The sequence below is a fragment of the Nomascus leucogenys genome, chromosome 20, assembly GCF_006542625.1.
Source record: "Nomascus leucogenys isolate Asia chromosome 20, Asia_NLE_v1, whole genome shotgun sequence".
In the NCBI taxonomy this organism is placed as follows: Eukaryota; Metazoa; Chordata; class Mammalia; order Primates; family Hylobatidae; genus Nomascus; species Nomascus leucogenys.
Window position 1 is genome coordinate 55512405 of NC_044400.1, and position 21219 is coordinate 55533623.

The window sequence follows — 21219 nt, forward strand, 5'->3', positions numbered from 1 at the left end:
TATCACAGTGGGAAGATATTCAGACACACGCACGTCTTTTCTATGCTTAGTTTGCACTGGTTGAACACATGTTATGGGTAAAATTGTATAATACCATTACATTTCAGTGATAAACATATACATTTAGACTTTAATTTTTAAAAAATAATAGATTGTATGAGGATGTAGATCATCCTGAATTTATGAAGTCTTCTAAAATGATCACTCAACTGTCAACATTAGTTGAATGACTCCAGTGTCCCAGCAAGTGGAGTCACAAAATGTAGATAAATACACACAGGTTTTAGTAGAGAACAAGATTTATTTTTCCTGATTCTTCATGAAATCTTAGCCCTCAAATAAAGGTGAAAAGAAGCATTGTGATAAAAAGTATTTTTTTTTTATTTTCCTACTATAGATTTTTAATACTCGCTGCATTTGGAATCACCGCTGATATGGCTATAAGAGCCAATTATCTCCACATGGTTTAAGAGGACAATTTGTATAATTTGATACTGTAAGGCTTTCTCAATACTAAAAATCTGGAAAGATTTACAAGAAAGCATCACTCTAAGTGAAATATGTTAATTCATTCCTTATCTATTTGTATAAGACTATCAGAAAAGTAAGAAGCCACACTTACAAATTTCATATTTATACTTGTTCTTTCATGCTGCGTAATCCTAATATGAACAAATGTTATGTCTAACACTTATTGTTTCCTATATAAATAAATATTTTTAACCTTATCCTTAAATATATAATGCTATGGCAAACCAAAATGATAAAATGAGGTAAACTTTAAAAAGTTGTCATTAGGGAGTAAATTTGGTTTTAACATATTATACTAATGCTATTTAATTGCATTAACTCTTTTGTTAATTAAATGCTATGTAAGTTAAGGTAAAAAAAACAAAAAGGACTATAAAGGCAAAGATCTATATAGAGATTTTATATTACTTGAAAAATATTTCAAATTTTTTGAATAACTGTTTAATGAATCCTCATAGTAAATACCATGTATGAAATGGTCATGGTTCCTTGCCATCTGGCAAATATTTCACATGAGAGTAAACTATGTTTTAGTAGTACCATCCATATAAATGGTTACAATAAGAAGTCAGAAAAGTCGGAGAAATGAGAGGCAATATAAACTCGTGATTATGAGAATAGACTCTGGAGGTTTTATACTTGAGTAGAATTTCAGGTGAATGATTTTCAGTCATTTACATAAATTCTGTACTTTGTTCTTATTTTCTAATCTGTGAAATGGAGTCAACAAACATTCATCTGTCATGAACTTTTTGAATATAGAATGAATTTATTCTCTTAGAACAGTTCTTATGATATGGTTTGACTGTATTCCCACCCAAAACTCATCTTCAGTTCCCACATGTTGTGGGAGGGACTTAGTGGGAGGTAATTAAATCATGGGGGTAGGTCTTTCCCATGCTATTCTCATGATAGTGAATAAGTCTCATGAGATCTGATGGTTTTAAAAAGGGGCAGTTTCCCTGCACAAGCTCACTTTGCCTGCTGCCATCCACATAAGATGTGACTTGCTTCTCCTTGCCTTGTGCTATGATTATGAGGCCCCCCCCAGCTATGTGGAACTGTAAGTCCAATAAACCTCTGTCTTTTTTAAATTGCATAGTCTGGGTATGTCTTTATCAGCATTGTGAAAATGGACTAACACAGTAAATTGGTACCAGGACTGGGGTGCTGATGAAGACACCTGAAAATGTGGAAGTGACTTTGGAACTGGGTAACAGGTAGAGGTTGGAACAGTTTGTAGGGAACACAAGAAGACAGGAAAATGTGGGAAAGACTGGAACTTTCTAGAGATTTGTTGAATTGCTTTGACTCAAATGCTGCTGATGCTATGAACAATGAAATCCAGTCTGAGGTTGTCTCAGATGGAGATGAGGAACTTATTGGGAACTGGAGCAAAGGTGACTCTTGTTACGTTTTAGCAAAGAGATTGCACCTGCCCTAGAGATTTTTGGAACTTTAAACTTGAGAGAGATGATTTAGGGTATCTGGCAGAAGAATTTTCTAAGCAGCAAAGCATTCAGGAAGTGACTGGGTGCTGTTAAAGGCATTCAGTTTTAAAAGAGAAACAACATGAAGTTTGGAAAATTTGCAGGCTGACAACATGATAGAAAGAAAATCTGATTTTCTGAGGAAAAATTCAAGCTGGCTGCAAAAATTTGCCTAAGTAATGAGGAGCCAAATGTTAATCCCCAAGACTATGGGGAAAATGTCTCCAGGGCTTGTCAGAGGTCTTCGTGGCAGCCCTTCATTATAGACCCAAAGACCTAGGAGGAAAAAGTGGTTTTGTGAGCCAGGCCCAGGGTCCCCATGCTGTGTGCAGCCTAGGGACTTGGTGCCCAGCATCCCAACCACTCCAGCCATAGCTGAAAGGGGCCAACATAGAGTTCAGGTCATGGCTTCCAAGAGTAGGAGCCCTAAGTCTTGGCAGTTGCCACGTGGTGTTGAGCCTGTGAGTGCACAGAAGTCAAGAATTGAGGTTTGGGAACCTTCTCCTAGATTTCAGAAAATACATGATGTAGGGAGACCCCCTGAAACTATTGCTACAGAATAAAAGATGAAATGCTCCTGATTATTGTAAATACAAAATTGCATGCAGGATTGTGTAAAGACAATGCCAATATGGGCTGCCAAAATGAGCCAACAGCACGTGATGTGCTTCCCCCTGCAGAGAGCCTATAAACGGACATGCGGTCAGGGAGTTTTCACATCACCAAGATTCCTATCCCAGAAAAGCAGATGTTCATAGCTCTGAGAATGGAATGTGACCCTTGTAGAGAGCCTAGAAATGGACACATGCAGAGCACCTGTTCATATGGATAAGATAGAGCTATAAACGCCCTTATCTTGCCGTGGCTCTTCTAGATCTCTTTAGGGTTAAGGCCTACTCCCTTCTGAGAATTTTTGGTCTAACCGGTTGTCTAGCTTCACATCCTGTTTCTATTGATTGTTTGCAACCAGGTTTTGCTGCAGCTGTTACTGCTGATTAATATCTTGCTAATCACAGGTTATGGATAGACTGTGTTTCTGTTTTAAGGCTCTGTTAGAAATTGCTGATGCACACAAAATTCTTATCTCTGTATATTGTACTTCTGCATACCGATGTTATGTTAGAGAATTACTTCATTCCCATGTGACCGTCTTACCTCATAATCAAACATCTCACCTCATAATCAAATTGCCCTAAATCCCTCATTAACCTACCCTCACCCTTACTAAACTTAACAATAAATGCTGGCATATCCAGTGCATTGGCAGCATCGCAGGACCAGAAGGCAGTGACCCCCCTGGACCCAGCTTTCACTATCTTGTGTGTGTCTTTTATTTCTTGACCTGCCGATCCGCCTGGGAACAAAGAAAGAGCCCTGTTGCATTGCGGGTTGCTGGCCAGATCCCACAATAGCATGGAAATACCTGGATGCCCAGACAAAAGTTTGCTGCAGGGGTGGGGCTCTCATGGAGAACCTCTGCTAGGGAAGTGGGGAAGGGAAATGTGGGGTCAGAGCCCCCACACAGAGTTCCTATTGTGGCACCACCTAGTGTAGCTGGGCAAAGAGGGTCACCATCCTCCAGATCCCAGAATGGTAGATCAATTGACAGTTTCTACCATGAACCTGGAAAAGCTGCAGACACTCAACACTAGCCCATGAAAGCTGCCAGGTGGGAGGCTGTACACTGCAAATCCACAGGGGTGGAGCTGCCCAAGACCATGTAAACCCACCTCTTGCATCAGTATGACCTGGATGTGAGACATGGAGTCAAAGGAGATCATTTGGACTGCCACACTGGATTTCAGACTTGCATGGGGCCTGCAGCCCCTTTGTTCTGGCCAATTTCTCCCATTTGGAATGGCTGTACCGAATGCCTGTACCCCATTGTATCTAGGAAGTAACTAACTTGCTTTTGATTTTACAGGCTCTTAGGCAGCAGGGACTTGCCTTGTCTCAGATAAGACTTTGGACTGTGGACTTCTGAGTTAATACTGAAAAGAGTTAAGACTTTGGGGGACTGTTAGGAATGCATGATTGGCTTTGAAATGTGAGGACATGAGATTTGGGAGGGGCCAGAGGCAGAATGATATGGATTGGCTGTTTCCCCACCCAAATCTCATCTTGAATTCCCCCATGTTGTGGGAGTGACCTGGTGGGAGGTAATTGAATCATGGGCGTATGTCTTTCCCATGCTGTTCTTGTGATAGTGAGTAAGTCTCATGAGCTCTGATGGTGAAGAAAGGGGGAGTTTCTCGGCACAAGCTCTCTTTGCCTCCTGCCATCCACATAAGATGTGACTTGCTTCTCCTTGCCTTCTGCCTTGAATGTGAGGCCTCCCCAGCCATGTGGAACTGTGAGTCCAGTAGACATTTTTCTTTTATGAATTGCCCAGTCTCGGGTATGTCTTTATCAGCAGCGTGAAAATGGACTAATATAGCTGGACACATAGTTCTACATAAATGTTTGTTTTGTTGTTATACATGAATATCTGTTACAGAAAGATTACAATTCATAAAATGAGTGGATAAATCAATTTCAACAGGAAACACTGTAGCCAAGAGTATAAGAAAGATTCATTCCATTAGGGGGATGTTGGTCCATGCTGGAGACTAAAAACATGTTTGTTAAAGGAAAAAATAAACTGAGAATTATTGAAAACTTACCATATACTAGACACTTTGCATGCATAATTTCATGTAATTCTCCCTATGGTACAGCAAGCTTGAGGTAATTTTTGCCATTTCATAAAGAACAATACTAAAATAACATGAAATAACTCACCAGCATTTTCCATGCCCGTAAAATCAACCCAGGATATAAACTGATAAACATATCTGATTCTAAATTATGTATTGTTTTATGTGTCTTTACCTAATGATATAACTTGTGTCTCCTTATAGAAATACATGTAGTGTCCTATTCAAATCCTGTAATTTGAATGGTTTTAAGATTCCACATAGATTATGCCTGTCTCTGGGAGCAGACTGTTTATGATCTTTCTTTCTTTCTTTTTTTTTTTTTTTTGAGACAAAGTATCACTCGATCACCAGGCTGGGATGCAGTGGTACGATCTCGGTGCTCACCACAACGTCTGCCTCCTGGGTTCAAGTGATTCTTCTGCCTCAGCCTCCCAAGTAGCTGGGACTACAAGCACGCACCACCACGCCCAGCTAATTTTTGTATTTTTAGTAGAGATGTGGTTTCACCATGTTGGCCAGGATGGTCTCGATCTCTTGACCTCATGATCCACCCACCTCGCCCTCCCAAAGTGGTGGGATTACAGGCGTGAGCCACCATGCCCAGCCCGTTTATCATCTTTCTAAGTCACCTAATGCTGCTCTGTCTTACAAAGGCAAGAATGATTGTATTCATTAATGCATAGAATAATTTAGAGGTAAAAATAAATATAAACAAACAAATTATATAGGTGGCTCTGTGAAAAAGAAATTGTTTCTTCTTTTCCAACTCCTTCCTTATATGCCCCTTAATTTCAAACCCATTTCAGGTACAAGACTGTAAAGTTGTTCAGGGGCAAGCAACAGATAGAGAGTAGTCAAAGGAGAACCACACTTAGATGAGAATGTCCTAATAGTAGAGGGAAAAACCTGATTCACAATCACTAGGTGATAAAACTTGAAACACAAGAATCCATTTCTCAGACAAATTATATAAGTGGTTTCTGGGCAAGGTTTCTTTCCTCTTCCTTGAGGATTCCCGCATGACTAGAGAAGACGATCAGATATTGCAAAACTGAGATTTATTTGCATTTTAATATCCAAACGTAACCTGATGATTGCTATTACTTTGTGTTAAATTAATCATCGCACATGTTTTGGGCTTTTTAGAATATTATAGTTTTATAATCAGACTGAATGCACCATGTTGCTACGCTTGGTGTAATAGCACTGAACAGTTTTACAACACAGTTTCAAAGCTTTGTGCCAGAGTTTTTAGAGAGAAAAAAAAATGATTCAGGCTTATACTAAATATTTCAGTGAGTTTCATATGGATTAAATGATGGAGGAAAATGTGTTTCCAACTTCTCATCTTTTTTTCTCTTTTCTTAAAGAGAATGAGCTTCATTCTTAGCACTGACTTATGTCAAGAGCCTCATCCTAACCCAGCGTGACCAAGCATTAGTTCTGCTTGATTAAAGTAAATTCCATAATAATCTGTTCACTTGGGTCCTAATACCTGGGATCCTACTTTTCATCTAGCTTTGATTTTGGAACAACTCTGATGATACACTCAATAAGAATGAATTGTTATTTGCTTAATGTATGAACTTCCAAAGTAGCTGCATGTTGATGGAATATTTATTCTTCACACAATGGAAAAAAAATGAAAATGATCTTGCAATATCTCCATGTTGGAGAAGAGCAAATATTTTGTATAGCTTGCTCTTTATGTTCACTTTTTCAAGGCCCTTTTTAATATAACTATCTCTTTTTTTCTTATGCAAGTCCAAGTCTTCCTGCTAGTCCAGGACAACCTGGTCTGTATCATATCATATTATTGAAAGTTCTGTTATCCTTTCATTGACATGAAGTATAAACACACCTATGGTGTTTTGCCTTTACCTCTTGCCTAGCGCTGCAATAGCTAATTACTTTATGTAAGGAGACTGGCTGATTTTATGAACTCAAGAAATGTACACGTCCTTGTTCTAATGGTTTCTACAAAAAAAAAGCAAATGCTCTAAAAAAAAGCAATACAAAATTCACTTAAATAAAAATATAATTGGAGAGCCAAAAATTTAAGTGGAATATTCAACCTGCTCTGATCAACAAATGTTGTCAAATGGAACATGTACTTTGGTAGAAATATGATAGCAAAAACAACTGCCAAATAATTCTTAAAGGGAAAAATTCCTTGACATTTAGGAAAATGCAACCTTTGGAAATCACTTGTCAAATAGTCACATATTCATTTTCAAGGTAATCACTAGTAAATTACAGTGACCATGCATCCCAGACACTGTTCTTTTCTATAATTGATCACTTCTCCTCTCATATGTGGGGAGCAGCACGCTTTTGCATGCATTCTCTGAAAGTATAACTCTAGAAGGGAATAGTCAAGATACACAGATAGATTCCAAAATAAAACATCTTTAAAATACTTATTTAAGACTTGCCACATCCGTTCCAAAAGTATAAGAAAATAATACATTTTCCAACAGTTAGTTACAGTAGTTGTGTCTGTTTTCTTGGCTGTCAATAAGAGACATGATTGCTAAATCAAGTGGCACATGTTCTAATGCATTTCAAATATAGGAAGAATAATCTTTTGAAAAATAAAAATTAAATGACTAATTTTTAAAATTTTGTGTGTAACAGAGAAACAGTAAATAAGAGGAAAATAATGGGATTTATTAAAAAATAGTATTTGGAAGTGAGAATAAGCAAAGAAGATACGTTTGTGGTTGTATATATATACAAAAATACAAAATCATATAAACTCAGCTGAGAAGTTTAAATTCCAATATAATTAATTTTTATTAAAATGTATACCCAACTTTTTTTTGCCCCTAATTTAGGACAGCACCAGTTCCTACTAAAAATAAAGGTATATCAAGAAGTTTATTGTTCAGAAATATTCAGCCCTTGTTTTCTCTGTTGACACCACCAAAATGAATAATGATAAGACCCGTGATGAAAGTGTTTTTGTGATGCAAATCTCTCCATGGGGAGATGACTATAGTCATCACGAGTTTATTTCAAAATTCAGCTTCTTTCTATAGCAAAGCACTATAATGAGATCAACTGTGTCCTTTCTCTAGTCTGGAAAGTGAAATTCCAATGGATCACAGCATGACCGATTTGAGTCCTTCAGCCATCGTGGTAGTCATTGACTAAAAATACTTGATCCATGCAGAGATTTGCATCGCTTATTATGATGGTGAAAATGAGCAGGATGACTCCACTGTTGTTTAGTTCATTTTTTAGAACACAGAAAATCTGCCAGTTTGTGTTTGCTGAAGAAAATATAGGTCATATTTTAATCTCAATGATACCTACTTTATAATAATCTATCTTTTACACTAACATAGTTATTTCATGTATCAAGTGAATTATCCTTTGGACCACTGTGCCTGGCTCCCTACTCATTCCCTTTTTAAGCATCCCATTAGAGTTAAGGTCTATCACATTATAATTATTGATAAACAATACTTTCTTCAACTAGGTTGTGATCTCTTTGAGGCCCAGGGCATCAACGAGCTTCAAGACTGGCAAAAATTACAGGACTGGGATAAATCTATCCCTCACAAAAAGTAATAAAGTACCAAATGTATCATGATTCTTAAGTAAAATTTGAGAGGCTGTAGTTTTGAACTGAGATTCTACACTAGAACCCAACAGACCAGACCAGAATGAAGTCACTCATGTTAATAATATGAAACTCATATATTCAAATTGAACTTAAGAGCTGTCCAGTTTTTAAAAAAAACAAGAGATTTACAACGACTGATCAAAAAATGGCTAAGTCGGCCTGGCGCAGTGGCTCATGCCTGTAATCTCAGCATTTTGGGAGGCCGAGGCAGGTGGATCACCTGAGGTCAGGAGTTCGAGACCAGCCTGACCAATATGATGAAACCCTGTCTGTACTAAAAAATTCAAAAATTATCCAGGTGTGGTGGTATGTGCCAGTAGTCCCGGCTATTCGGGAGGCTGAGACAGGAGAATTGCTTGAACCAGGGAGGTGGAGGTTGCAGTGAGCGGAGATCGCAGCACTGCACACCAGCACTCTGTCTCAAAAAAAAAAAAAAAAAAAAAATAGGTTAAGTCAACCCAAGCCAGCATGATAAGGAAGTCTCCTCTGCTTTAACCCATATAAGGAAAGTAACCCGAAGTACCTGTTGCTAGCCAATTCTCTTTTTGCACTTGGCTATTTATTGCTGGTACTGCCTGATAAAACCTGATCATTCTGCCATGCCTGGTGTAGCTCCTTCTATTTTGTAGATGGACTACTGCCTAATTCATGAATTACTGATAAAAGCCAATTAGATCTTTAAAATTCAATTTGTTGAAATTTGTTATTTAATACGATGCAATTCTTACAAATGATTTTTCTGTATTTTTTTATGACTAAGAAAGATCAGAAGAATTCAATCTTGTAATCTTTGCCAATGTCCATGCGAAATCATGGAAAGTGAAACTTAAAGTAAATAACTAGCCAGTTAACTTTTAAGTACAATCAATCACGGGACATTTTTTGTGACACATTTATAAGACAAGAATTCTAAAGCATATAGTTCCAGAAATTATCATTTGAATGTTTATCAGTAACACTCGTTTGGATCATGTTACACAAATAATGAATTATATGTAAGTATTAATTTAACAATGTCGAGTCATTATAGGAAGTATATGCTTAGATTTTCTTCTCTATATGTTACACACACACACACAGAGACATATTCACACAGAAAGAAAGAAATGAAAAAAAATCATTGGCTTTATTGAGAACATCATGCATGGTTTACACATGGCAATTTTGTGTGGAATTTTGGAACTTATCTGATTACCGTGATTATTGCTTAAAGAACTATAATATTTGCAAATATAATATTTGCACAATTTATTTCATTTCCCAAATGTGTCTATTGGCCGTTCCCTATCTTGTTGTGCTTTCTTTTCTCCTATACTTTCCTTTTAAAAAAATCTCATGTTAAAAAAAAAAAAGAAAAGAAAAGGTTATTGCCAAATATTCTCTTCCTTTTTTCTTAATTAAAGGATGTTTGGCTCTATTTGAAGGCTTTCTTCCCAACTCCATCTTTTCTTCTTTCTCTTTCTCCTCATGCCTTTTTAAAATTTAGTCCTTCAACAGTATCTCCAGTAAACACTCTATTCTCAAAAACAATACTACATCAGAGTTACTAGTGACAAACAGAAAGCAGATGAACATAAGCTTAAACTAAATTAGATCCTCAAGGAAAAATCAATGCCATAGCAAAGAACAACGTTTCAGAGGAATGGGGTTTAATTTTCCAACTTACACAAAAGGATTAAAAAAAATCCCAAAACAGAATTATTAATTAGAAGGTCGAACCGATTTAAACACACGAAAAGTAAAGGGCAAAATAAGGGCAATTACCTGGATAGTTGGAGCAAAAGCAAACAATTTTGCCTCAATTTAATCACTGCTTCACTTGAAAGTAATTCTGGACTTGAATTACCCTCAATAGTCTGATAAAATTATTTATTAATCTGTTGTAGGGGTAGGAGGATTTACTTTATTGTCTCTAAGGACTTCTCCTGGATATGAAAGGACAGATTTTTTTTTCAAATATGATAGGTAACTGATGGGAAATCTTGTGTATTAATGATGATATAGTTGTCATTGTTATATTATCCTGGGCCTGGCTATTTCTCACATCTCTGTCAATGTATATCCCACCTCTAACTGTTTATCCTCTCTCCCTCCTACATTAACCAGTTGGAAAATATAGAAGGTCTGGGTATTCTCAACAGAGGTATACAAACTTAAGTTCATGGTTTGTTGCTATATCCCTTCTTGCTGTCCAACATATCTAGCCATAAGTAATAATGAGGAGCAACATTATGGATTTTCTGCCCTGGATTGAATGCAATGAGCATAGCTCTAACCCATACAGAAACAATCAAGATGATAATTATTATTCTAATTTGGCAGACAATAAAATATAGACTCTAATAACTCACATACCTTACTTAAGGTCACAGACTGCTACATCGACCTTAGGCAGAGACCAAGTTGGAATTCATTTCTAAGTTTGTCTAACTCTAAAGCTTATGGTATTTCTATTAAACAATATTATTTCCTATATGAATTTTATAATATCATTAAAATATCTTTGCTTATTCTGTTTCCTTAAGAGTAGATGTAGAAAATTGTAACATTACTGTTAAGGATCAATGGCCTTCAAACATTTTTTAATGTGTTTGTATTTTTTAAAAAGTAGGGAAGTACCTCTACTGATGCATTTTTATTTTTTTCTAGACAGGAGCCAGGTAAACCATTTAAAAGGTAAATCAGATTGTGCCATTACCTCACCTGCTCAAAATTCTCCAATGGCCTATCACACTTTGACTAATATCCAAATTGCTGGGGCAAAAAAGTTCTTGATGATCTGGCTTTTCTCCTTCCCATTTCCTCCTCATAATTCACTCTCCCATGCGCTATTTGTATATCTTGGCATTTTTCTTTCATGACATTTATGTCATAGAGCCTTTTCTCATAGGTCACTCCTTTACTTTCTTTTGATCTCTGTTAAAATAGTACATTTGGTCCACCGTAAATAAGATAGTATTGGCTGGACACATTGGCTCAAGCCTGTAATCCCAACACTTTGGGAGGCCAAGGTGGGTTGATCATCTGAGGTCAAGAGTAAGAGACTAGGCTGGCCAACATGTGAAACCCTGTCTCTACTAAAAATACAAAAAAAATAGCTGGGCATGGTGGCAGGTTTCTGTAATCCCAGCTACTCGAGAGGCTGAAGAAGGAGAATCTCTTGAACCCGGGAGGCGGATGTTGCAGTGAGGCAAGATCGTACCACTGCACCCCAGCCTGGGCAATAAAGTCTCAAAAAAAAAAAGAGAGGAAAAAAAAAAGATAGTATTATCTCAACACATCTACATCATGTTCTGCAGGCATCTGACTCTGCCTTAGAGTTTCTCATTATTCTTATCGCTATCTTAAGTTACATGTTTATTTGTTTGAGTGCTTGTTTTATAAACCATCGACATAAAGCAGATCTATTATATGTTGTGTCTTTGCCTCTTTCTATCATCACTGGCTCTCTAGAATCTGTATTGTGCCTGGCCTATGTAGTTGCTCATTAAATATTTCTTGTATACAGAAATGTAAAATTGCCCTTGCATATGTTAATTACTAATACAATAATGTTTATTTATCATACTTTAGATAAAATAATATAAATTTTAATATTATTTTGTACTTCACATTGGATTATCTTGAACTCTTATGGGAAGGGAATACTTTCTTTCCAGGAATATTAAACTAAAATATTGAAACATTATAAGCTTGTAATTACGTTAGTATGATCTCTCTATAATCCTCTTCCTCATTCAATTTAGAAACAACTGACAGTTTACTTGAGTCAGCAGATGATAATTCAATGATGGCCTTTTTGCCCCAGCAAAGCTATACAGACATACCTGACTTGGATGACACATAATATGGTTTGCTAATATTGCATCCCAGAAAGAGGCGTATCCAGCCTGTCACAAGCTGAGCTGGACAATAGAGGTTATCTTATCAGGTAATGTAAAAAAAAAAAACTGAGAATATCTGTAAGACAGAAGAATAGATGCTTACTCTATGCAAGAAAGCTATTGTAATATCAAAGGTAAAGGAAAAAGGAAAGGCTCAAGCCAGGTACATCTAGAAATTACTCTAAGACTTCGCTGTTAGGTCACCCACTTTTCCCTGAAGTCGGTAAGGAGGCGAAAGCAGTCTAATTGTATAATTAATGATGAAATTCCTTCCATGTGGAATCCTGAGGCAAAGGAAAGGAAGTTCCTCTCCCATAATATTACACTGGATTATGTTCTCTTAATCAACTGGACTCAAGTACCAGGCCTCATCTTAACAAAAGATGTGGATGCTGCTTTTAGGGAAGGAGCTAAGTTTTCTCATAGGCCAGTTCTTCTTTCCATGAGGCAGTATGCCTGCTACCAAAAACTGTCCCTATTTCCCTGTGTTGATTCTTCTAAACATACTGTCAGGCATTATACATTTGTGCTCCTCACAAGCCCCTAAAAGGTGGTCAGAGAATCTTTAAAAATATAATACACAAATTACTTTACAAATAGAAATACCAAAATTTTAATTGAATTATAGTCTAAAAGGTTAAAAAAAAAACTTCTCAACTTTATAAATTCTATCGGTGCAGAAGAGATTATGAAGTTCTGGATGAAATGAAAAATCTTTCAGGGATTACCAGCTGAGTTGTATCTCACTGGAAATTGTGACTTTCTTCACGATTTCAGAAGATGTATTGGTTCAGTGCCAGGATTTGAAGAACTAAAAACTAATAGAAAAGATAACATTGCCCCAAATCTAGCCCTAAATTCACCAAATTTTGAAACGAAGTCAAATATCACCCTGTAAAGAAGTGACCTAAGGCAAAATGTTGTACTAGTATGTAGATTGCAGTGTTGCCAAAGAAGGTAAATGGAAACTGAGAAGGTACGTCGGTAGAAAAATTGTTAATTTTATCTTCTTTAGGGTGTCATGAAAAAAATTAATGCAAAAATTTTCAGTCTCCAGTTTGTGAATTTCAACTCAACTAGCAGAAATATACCAAAGGACATTGCAATTATACATTTACTCTGTGGATACAAAGTGGTTTTATCGCTGGCTGGGGCGGGCAGAAGAGAAGTTTGTGCCATTCTTCTCTCTATATCATATGGAATTTGCTCTAAAGGTTTTCTGAGACACATGTAAAGCACATGTGGCAAACTGCTTCTTCATTGGTGCTTTACTTTTGGTTGCAACATATTAAGAAGTATGTGTGAGCTTGTCCCACCATCGGTAACACCAGGCTTGATCATTGAGTTCTGGTGATGAAGCCTAGTATCTGTCTTTAATAGTAAGTTTTCTTTTAAACTTGGGAATCAAATATTCATTCAGAATTGTATTTCATTCTCCCCCCCACCAGTCTTATTATAATGTTCTTTTTAAAAATTTATCTCCTTTAGTTATAATCCCCTTGACATTTCATACTATGTATATTTTTAAAATTTATTTTCACTCTTTAAAAAGTTTCTATTACCTCAGTAGTGTATTAATTATGTATTGTATGTTAACTATAAGACAAAACTTGGTGGCTTAAAACAGCAAACATTTATCACTTTAAAATTTTTCTGATCAGAAATCACAAGCATGGGAGCTTCTGACAGAAAGGTGTCCCATGAGGTTGCAATGAGGGTACTGCAAAGGTTTATGATCTTAGCAAAAGGCTTGACTACAGAAACTACAATTCTAAGCTCATCATATGGCTGTTGGCAGGATTCAGTTTTTCCCTGGATGGTGGCTGGAGATTTCCCTGTTTGTTGTCATGTGGACTTCTCCATAGGACAGCTTACAAAGTGACAGCTGGCTTCCTTCAGAACAAGGGATCCAAGAGAGCATGAGAGAGTATTCCCAAAATGTAAGCCGTCATAATGCTCAAACTTAACTCCCAAAGTGGTATCTTATCATCTCTGCTACGTTCATTAGAAGTGAGTCACTAAATCTAGCCCACACTGAAGAGACAGGAATTTGTAAAAGGGTATGAGTGTCAGGAGCTGAAGACCATGGGGGCGCATTTTAGAAGATGCTTACTGGAAGTGGTTTGCCAATTTTTTTCTTCAAGCATTGCTTATTTATTTATCTGTTTTTACATAGTTCTGTTTTGTAATGCATAAATTTATTCTAATTATTTATTGGTTTTCTTTTGTACTTGCTTTATTTTTCCAACATTTTCAGCTAGATATTTAATTCACTTTCCTTCATCTTTTATTTTTATGGATATAAATATTTATTTAGATAACAATTTTCCTCTTTACTTTATCCCACATACATTGAACTTTTTTTCATGGTATTATCATCATTTGATTAAAAATCTGCCTCCACCTGCAGAAAACCTGCTTCCTGCATGGCCTCCACCTTCTGCTTTATTGTAGGTTCAGAAAGCCTGATTTCTAGTTTCTGGCCTAGCATATCTATTCCTTAGGTACATATAAACTGAAAATTGTAGGATTATCTGTCTTCTTTTTAAGAGATAGTTGTGAGTGTGGTAGAGTGATCACATATCCCATTTTGCGCTAGACAGTCTTGGTTCAGGATTGCTGTCCCAGCATAATTATTACTATTACTCCCTTGACTCTACTAAATCATTTGCTTTGTGTTTTAAAGTATACAATTACACAAATAATGGGGATTAATTGCTGCCTTTCAGTGTATGTGTGCTTGTGTGTGAGTGTGTAGAGATTCTAACTTAACCAAATACCATTTTGTTATAGGAATATGGAGCTCTAAAAATCTTCGGAATGTTTAAAATGAGCAAACCTGCAAGAAATCAATTTCTGGATAACACCTGATACTATTTATAAAAGTGTTAGCTAAAATTAATGGAGAGCTGTCTCTTGATTAAATGTTCTTTATCCCTAATGAGTTTTAACACGAGTGACTCAGCGTAAGGGATGATTAAGGTCATCAGTTGAGATTCTTAAAACACTTGGATTTGAAAAGAGCTGTTTCTGCCATTATCCCTATCCCCTGGACAAGGTACTTCAACTCTCTGAGGTTTAGTTCCCTATGGCAGAGAAGGATAATAATATCGTAGGATTTTGGTGAGAGTTAAGTGCCTGATAAATAATGGATGACTAGTAATTTATTGTTGTCATTAGTTTTAACTGCTAATATCATGGAGTTCAAACTCTTTTTCAGACTCTTTCTGATTTGGGAATTTTTAAATTTTATTGGCAGTAAACAGTTTCAAATTGTTTTTGTTCTGTTTATCATGGCAGTGTTTCCTCTATTTGTTCTGAAGCAATAAGAAACAAGTCCTTAGTCATTTTCTGACATTTCCTTATTTTATTCACTTAATCTATTACAAAAGAAAAGAAGATGCAATTTTTGAGTGTATTTCTGAAACACTCAATAGTATAACTTTTAAAACATTTATGCATTTTCACAACCAAAAGATAATTTTCAATTGCATCTTTGCTTCATATCTAGATGAAAAGTTACTTCAAGCAGAGCAAAGCTCTCACTAACAATGACTCAGACACACTCCATGTTCCCATCACTACAACAAGCGTTATTCTCACGGCTGAGCTCATAAAGGAATAATTTAAGGGCTCTTAGTAATAAAATCAAAAAATATAGAAACCACTGAAGAGTACTCATTTAACTCACTGTAATAATAGTAACGAACATTTTCTTGCAAAAATAATGTTTTTACAGAAAAATCACTAAAGAGAATAAATTTATGGTAAAATAGTTGAGAAAAAGTAAAGCAGAAACCTTTCTTCAGACCATATAACAAAATATGACTTTGATGAAGTTTAATTTAAAATCTAAAGAAAAGTAATAAAACAGAAACCAATACTTATCTGAAAGGCTTTTAAGAAAAACACGAATATAGCAAAGAAAGAGACAAACTACAAAAATGTAAACGTTTATACATAAGAAGCCACAATAAAATTGACTGCTGACAGAGAAGGGATCAGTTAATGCATAGTTTAAAGACAATGTGTTAATATATTAATATAGTCAAATATAAAAATTTAATTGAGTGGTGATCCAATGGTGAAAAAATGAGGAAGGTTTTTGCTTTCACAGAACCAAAAGTTACGCAAAAAAATTATTATATGAAATCACAAATAAATAAATATAAACATTCAAATCGTAATTAAGACCTGTAAATAGAAAAAAAAATTACTATTTTGAACCTGGTATCCCCAAGATTTACAGTTAAATCACAATAATATGTATTGTTTCTGGATATAGAAAAAAATGAACTTATATAATAGCAAAGGTAAAAATAACTACAACTGGTTTGAGAAATAGAAATCTATCAAAAGCTTAAATTTTTACTAATCTTGACTTCATAATTTAGTTCTAGGATTTTAATATAAAATGATAACCAGAAATTGGAACTATGATGTATGTGTAAACATTGATGTTTATTACAAAGTTAGGTAAAAATAAAATCTTAAAAACCCAAATGACCAAAACGAAGACAATTTTAAAGTACTATTTTAGGAGAGCAATGCAATAGACTATAATTGTGTAGCCATTAAAAATTTACTATTGCGGTAAAAGAGCCCACAGTATGATTGCAAGTAAAATAGCATTATGCATCACTGTGTGTAGACTATAGTCTAAAGTTTTAGCAAATTATATGCCAACATTCATATAATTTTACACCTATAGCCAAAGTAATTATAATAAAAACTAAGGGAAATATAATGGTAATAAACGTTATTCTCATTTGGACTTCTGACAGTGGTTTTTCCTTTATGGTTTTCTATGTTTCCTATTTTTCTAAGTTAACTCATGCTACTTCCATAAGTAGCAAAAATTAACAAATAAATGTATGATGTTGGAAAATAGAAACTATTCTATATGGAATTATCCTTTTTAATTATGCATTTGAATCACTTTGAATTGTAGCATTGATTAGGTGTGAGCCTATAGACTCTCTGGGTACGTGCTTTCAAAACAAATGTCAAGATACCAAATAACAGTGTTAAACAAGGACCTAATTCCAAACCAGTACCTCTTGTGAATTTCTATTGCCCTTTTGTTTTTGTCCTCACTTGTGTTTCTTAGACGTGATCTCACTCTGTTACCTAGGCTGAAGTGTGGTGGCACGATCTTGACTCACTGCAGCCTCTGCCTCCCGGGTTCAAGTGATCCTCCCACCTCAGCCTCCCCAGTAGCCAGGATTACAGGGGCACATCATCACGCCTGGCTAATTTGCATTTTTAGTAGAGACAGGGTTTCACCATGTTGACAAGCAAGGCTGGCCCCAAGCTCCTAACCTCAAGTGATCCACCTGCTTATGCCTCAGTAAGTGCTGGGATTATAGGTGTGAAGCACTGCGCCTGGCTGAGAGTGGTTCTAATTTACTGTGCTTTTTTGTTGGTTTGTTTATGCACATGTACTTCTTAATCCTAGTTTTGGGTCACAATGTGGTTTCGATGGCCTGATAGTCCCTGTCCCTCAATTCTCTTCTTGGAACTGAAAGTATTCAATGGTAATGGCCATATCCCTACATCCACAGCACATTTTGATGTTTTTCTCTGTTGCAGTTGGCTCTGTTGTTCACTCTCTTTTTAAACCCCTCTCAAATATTTCCCCATGATTCTACTGTCCTATTTCTCCTCAGGTGATTTCTTTAGTTGCTTTTTGTGGATATTTTCTCTTTTTCCTTCCTGTTTTGGCTCCCCTTTTACTTAGAGATGTGAGCTGCTTGTTGGCAGCATAATCTAAGGAAACATATCCAGGCTGTAAAATGCTAAATGGTTGCAACCAAGGCTAATGCGTAAAAGCTTTCAGTAGGTAACTTTTTCATCCCCAGTTTGTAGGTTTTCTTCCATGGAACAATGGAATTGGAAGATGTAGGTGAGGAAATTCAGATTTATAAATATTTACTTTCTTAACACTGACTATGAACAAGCCAGAGATAATACATAATGAATCAGTAGAACCTGAAGATTTGCAAGCTTGCACGCTCTTTCCATTACCACCTCAGTCCAAATCCTCATGATCTCATTTAGTGATTACTGCAGACTGAGCACCAGAAGATTCCATAAGGTGCTGCTTTCTCAGGAATTAATGTTTTATTCATTTGCATGTAGCATGTTCTCATTACAACATCTATAAAGTAAAGTGGAGATCTCCCAAATGAGGCAGCTGGGAGTTTTGGTTGTCAGTTCATTCTTAATTCTACTAAAAATACATTACTGATTTACTTCATTCTTGTTATGAAACATATATAAAAACTTTGCTATATCTTTCTCATACAATTTTTGTTCCTCTCCTGAATTAACTGTCTTAATACATTTAATTAATTCTAGCAAAAATAGAGAAGATTTAATACTCACCTAACTTTTACTTCTTTTTAAAACTAATTTTCTTTCTGACCAAAATTACCCTAAGCTTTCTCCCACTTCTTATTTTTGTCTTTCTAATTACCTTTTAAAATATTCTACAATGAAGAATACATCCTTTTTCTACAGATTCCTTTCCTGATCAGTGGTTTCCATCAGTTCCTTAAATATTGGTTTTACACATACATTATTTCTCATCTTAATTTTCTTGTCATTGTATAATCTATTTTAGATAATATTGTGCACTCAGCATTTTAAGTAACATCAACATACTAACGGCTCCAGTGCTATTATTATTATTATTTTTCAGAGATGGAGTCTTGGTCTGTTGCCCAGGCTGGAGTGCAGTGGTATGATCTCATCTCACTGCAACCTCCACCTCCCAGGTTCCAGTGATTCTCCTGCCTCAGCATCGTGAGTAGCTAGGACTACAGGCATGGGCCACCACATCTGGCTAATTTTTGTATTTTTAGGAGAGACAGGGTTTCACCATGTTAGCCAGGCTGGTCTCGAACTCCTGGCCTCAGTCAATCTACCCACCTCAGGCTCCCAAAGTGCTGGGATTACAGGTGTGAGCCACCACGCCTGGCCTCCAGTGCTGTTATTTTTACATTCTTCTGTCTTGTATACATATCTAACTGAACATGTTACAACATTCAGTGTGAATCAATCATGTATTCATTCTGTGGGATTATCTGAGAATTACAGTTCCTGATTTTAGTAATTAAAATAATGGGATGAAGAAATTGGCATGATAATATCCAAGAGTTCTACTTGACCTCCACATCAACCCCTCATACTAAATTAAGCTAGAAGATGCATTTACCTTGGAAATTCCATACTCAGAGAGTTCAGCTACGTGTAAAATCTAACTTCCATGAGCTCTTCTGCCACCTGTTGAATATTATAGGTGTTCTTGTGCCACTTTTCCTTTGATTATGTATATTCACATTTTATGTCATTTTAGATACATAGTTCAGAACTCACTAAATAAGAAATCATAGATTTCCACATTATTTTTAAAATGTAATATCTATGCCATGTTTAGGAGGAGGAAGGTGTAGTGAAATTCAGCTCTCCTGGGGGAAGAAAGACCAGCTGGCTTGGGTTCTAAACACAGCTTCTCCACTAACTGCCTGTACATGCTTAACTACTTTGACAACAATTCCTTTATTAATATTTGATGATCCCTGTGACAGTTAATTTTACATGTCAACTTGGTTGGGCCACAATACAGATATTTGGCCCAACATTATTCTGGATAATTCTGTGAAGATGTTTTGGGGATGAGGTTGATATTTATATTGATGGACTTTTAGTAAAGCTGTTTTGGTACTCTCTTCTTTGAGTGAGCCTCAGCTAATCAGTTGAAGTTCCTAACAGTACAAAGAATGACCTTCCCTGAAGAAGAAGGATTTCTCCCAGTAGACTTCCTTTGGCTGCAAACTGGAACTTTTCTCTGAGTCTCCAGCTTCCTTACTTGATCTGCAGATTTTGAACTTACCAAGTCACCATAATCATCTAAGCCAATTCCTAAAAACCTCTTTCTCTCTTCACCTCTCTGTTTTACTCTTCCCCTCTCTTTCTACCTCTCTTAATCCTAATTAATACACTAATACATATTTTGGTACTGATAATGCACTTCCCACCCATTTCACTTTTAGGAAAACCATGATAAGTTACCAAGACTAAATGTGTGCTAAATTTCTAAAGAGGATTGGTAATCCATTACTCATTGTTTAAATCTTCTTTATATTTTTAAAATGCGTTATTACATTAATATATAAATGATTATAAAAGGCATGGTAAAATGTTCAGGAAGAAAACCATTATCTGGCAATATACAAAGAGCACTTTGGGGTGGGGATTGGGTTATAAATGTGTAATAGATTGTTTTATAAACAAACCTGGTTTCTAAAGGAATTAACTAGTACCTAAATCTCTTTGCTTCATTTAATTATTTTGCAACATAATTATGGTGTTCTCAATTTTCCTAAGAAAGGAGTTTTATTCAAAGTTGCGCTATATTTTCTAAATGAAAATGCCATACCTGCCTTTAATTTCTTTTGTGTATTGTCAATAGATTTCAAAGATTTAACATTATTAAATAATGAATTGTTTAATTATTTAAGTAATTATGTTTCATTAAAAAACACACACATAATTTGTTCCATTTCATAAATGCAAAATAGTTAATATAATTATGAAGGTGGGGAAATCAATGAAATGATTGAGTTATATTCTACAAACTAATTAGCAAAGCTGTTTTAAGAAGATAACTATCATCTTTTTGGTAAATAGTCTTATTTCTCATTTTATCAATTGTCTAAAATTTCTTGTTGGTTGCTAAAGAAAGACATACATTTTTCTGTTTCTTAAACATTGGTTTTAGTGTTGTAAAAATCACAACATTGCTTTTTGAAAAAGTAAGCACAATCTTCAACCATGTGAAGAAAAAAATAGAAAGTGTTTTAATTCTAATACATGACATCATAAAGCAACAGGAAGAATAGGTGTTTATTGTACCTTATTATGTGCCAGAAACTTTTCCACACTTGAGATACTAAGCAATTAAACAAACAAGTCATTTT

General features: G+C 35.7%; 1 pseudogene; it reads left to right on the forward strand.

Annotated features, from left to right (window-relative positions):
- The window catches only part of LOC100587469, a 48066-nt pseudogene that overhangs the window by 12053 nt on the left and 14794 nt on the right, over positions 1-21219 (forward strand).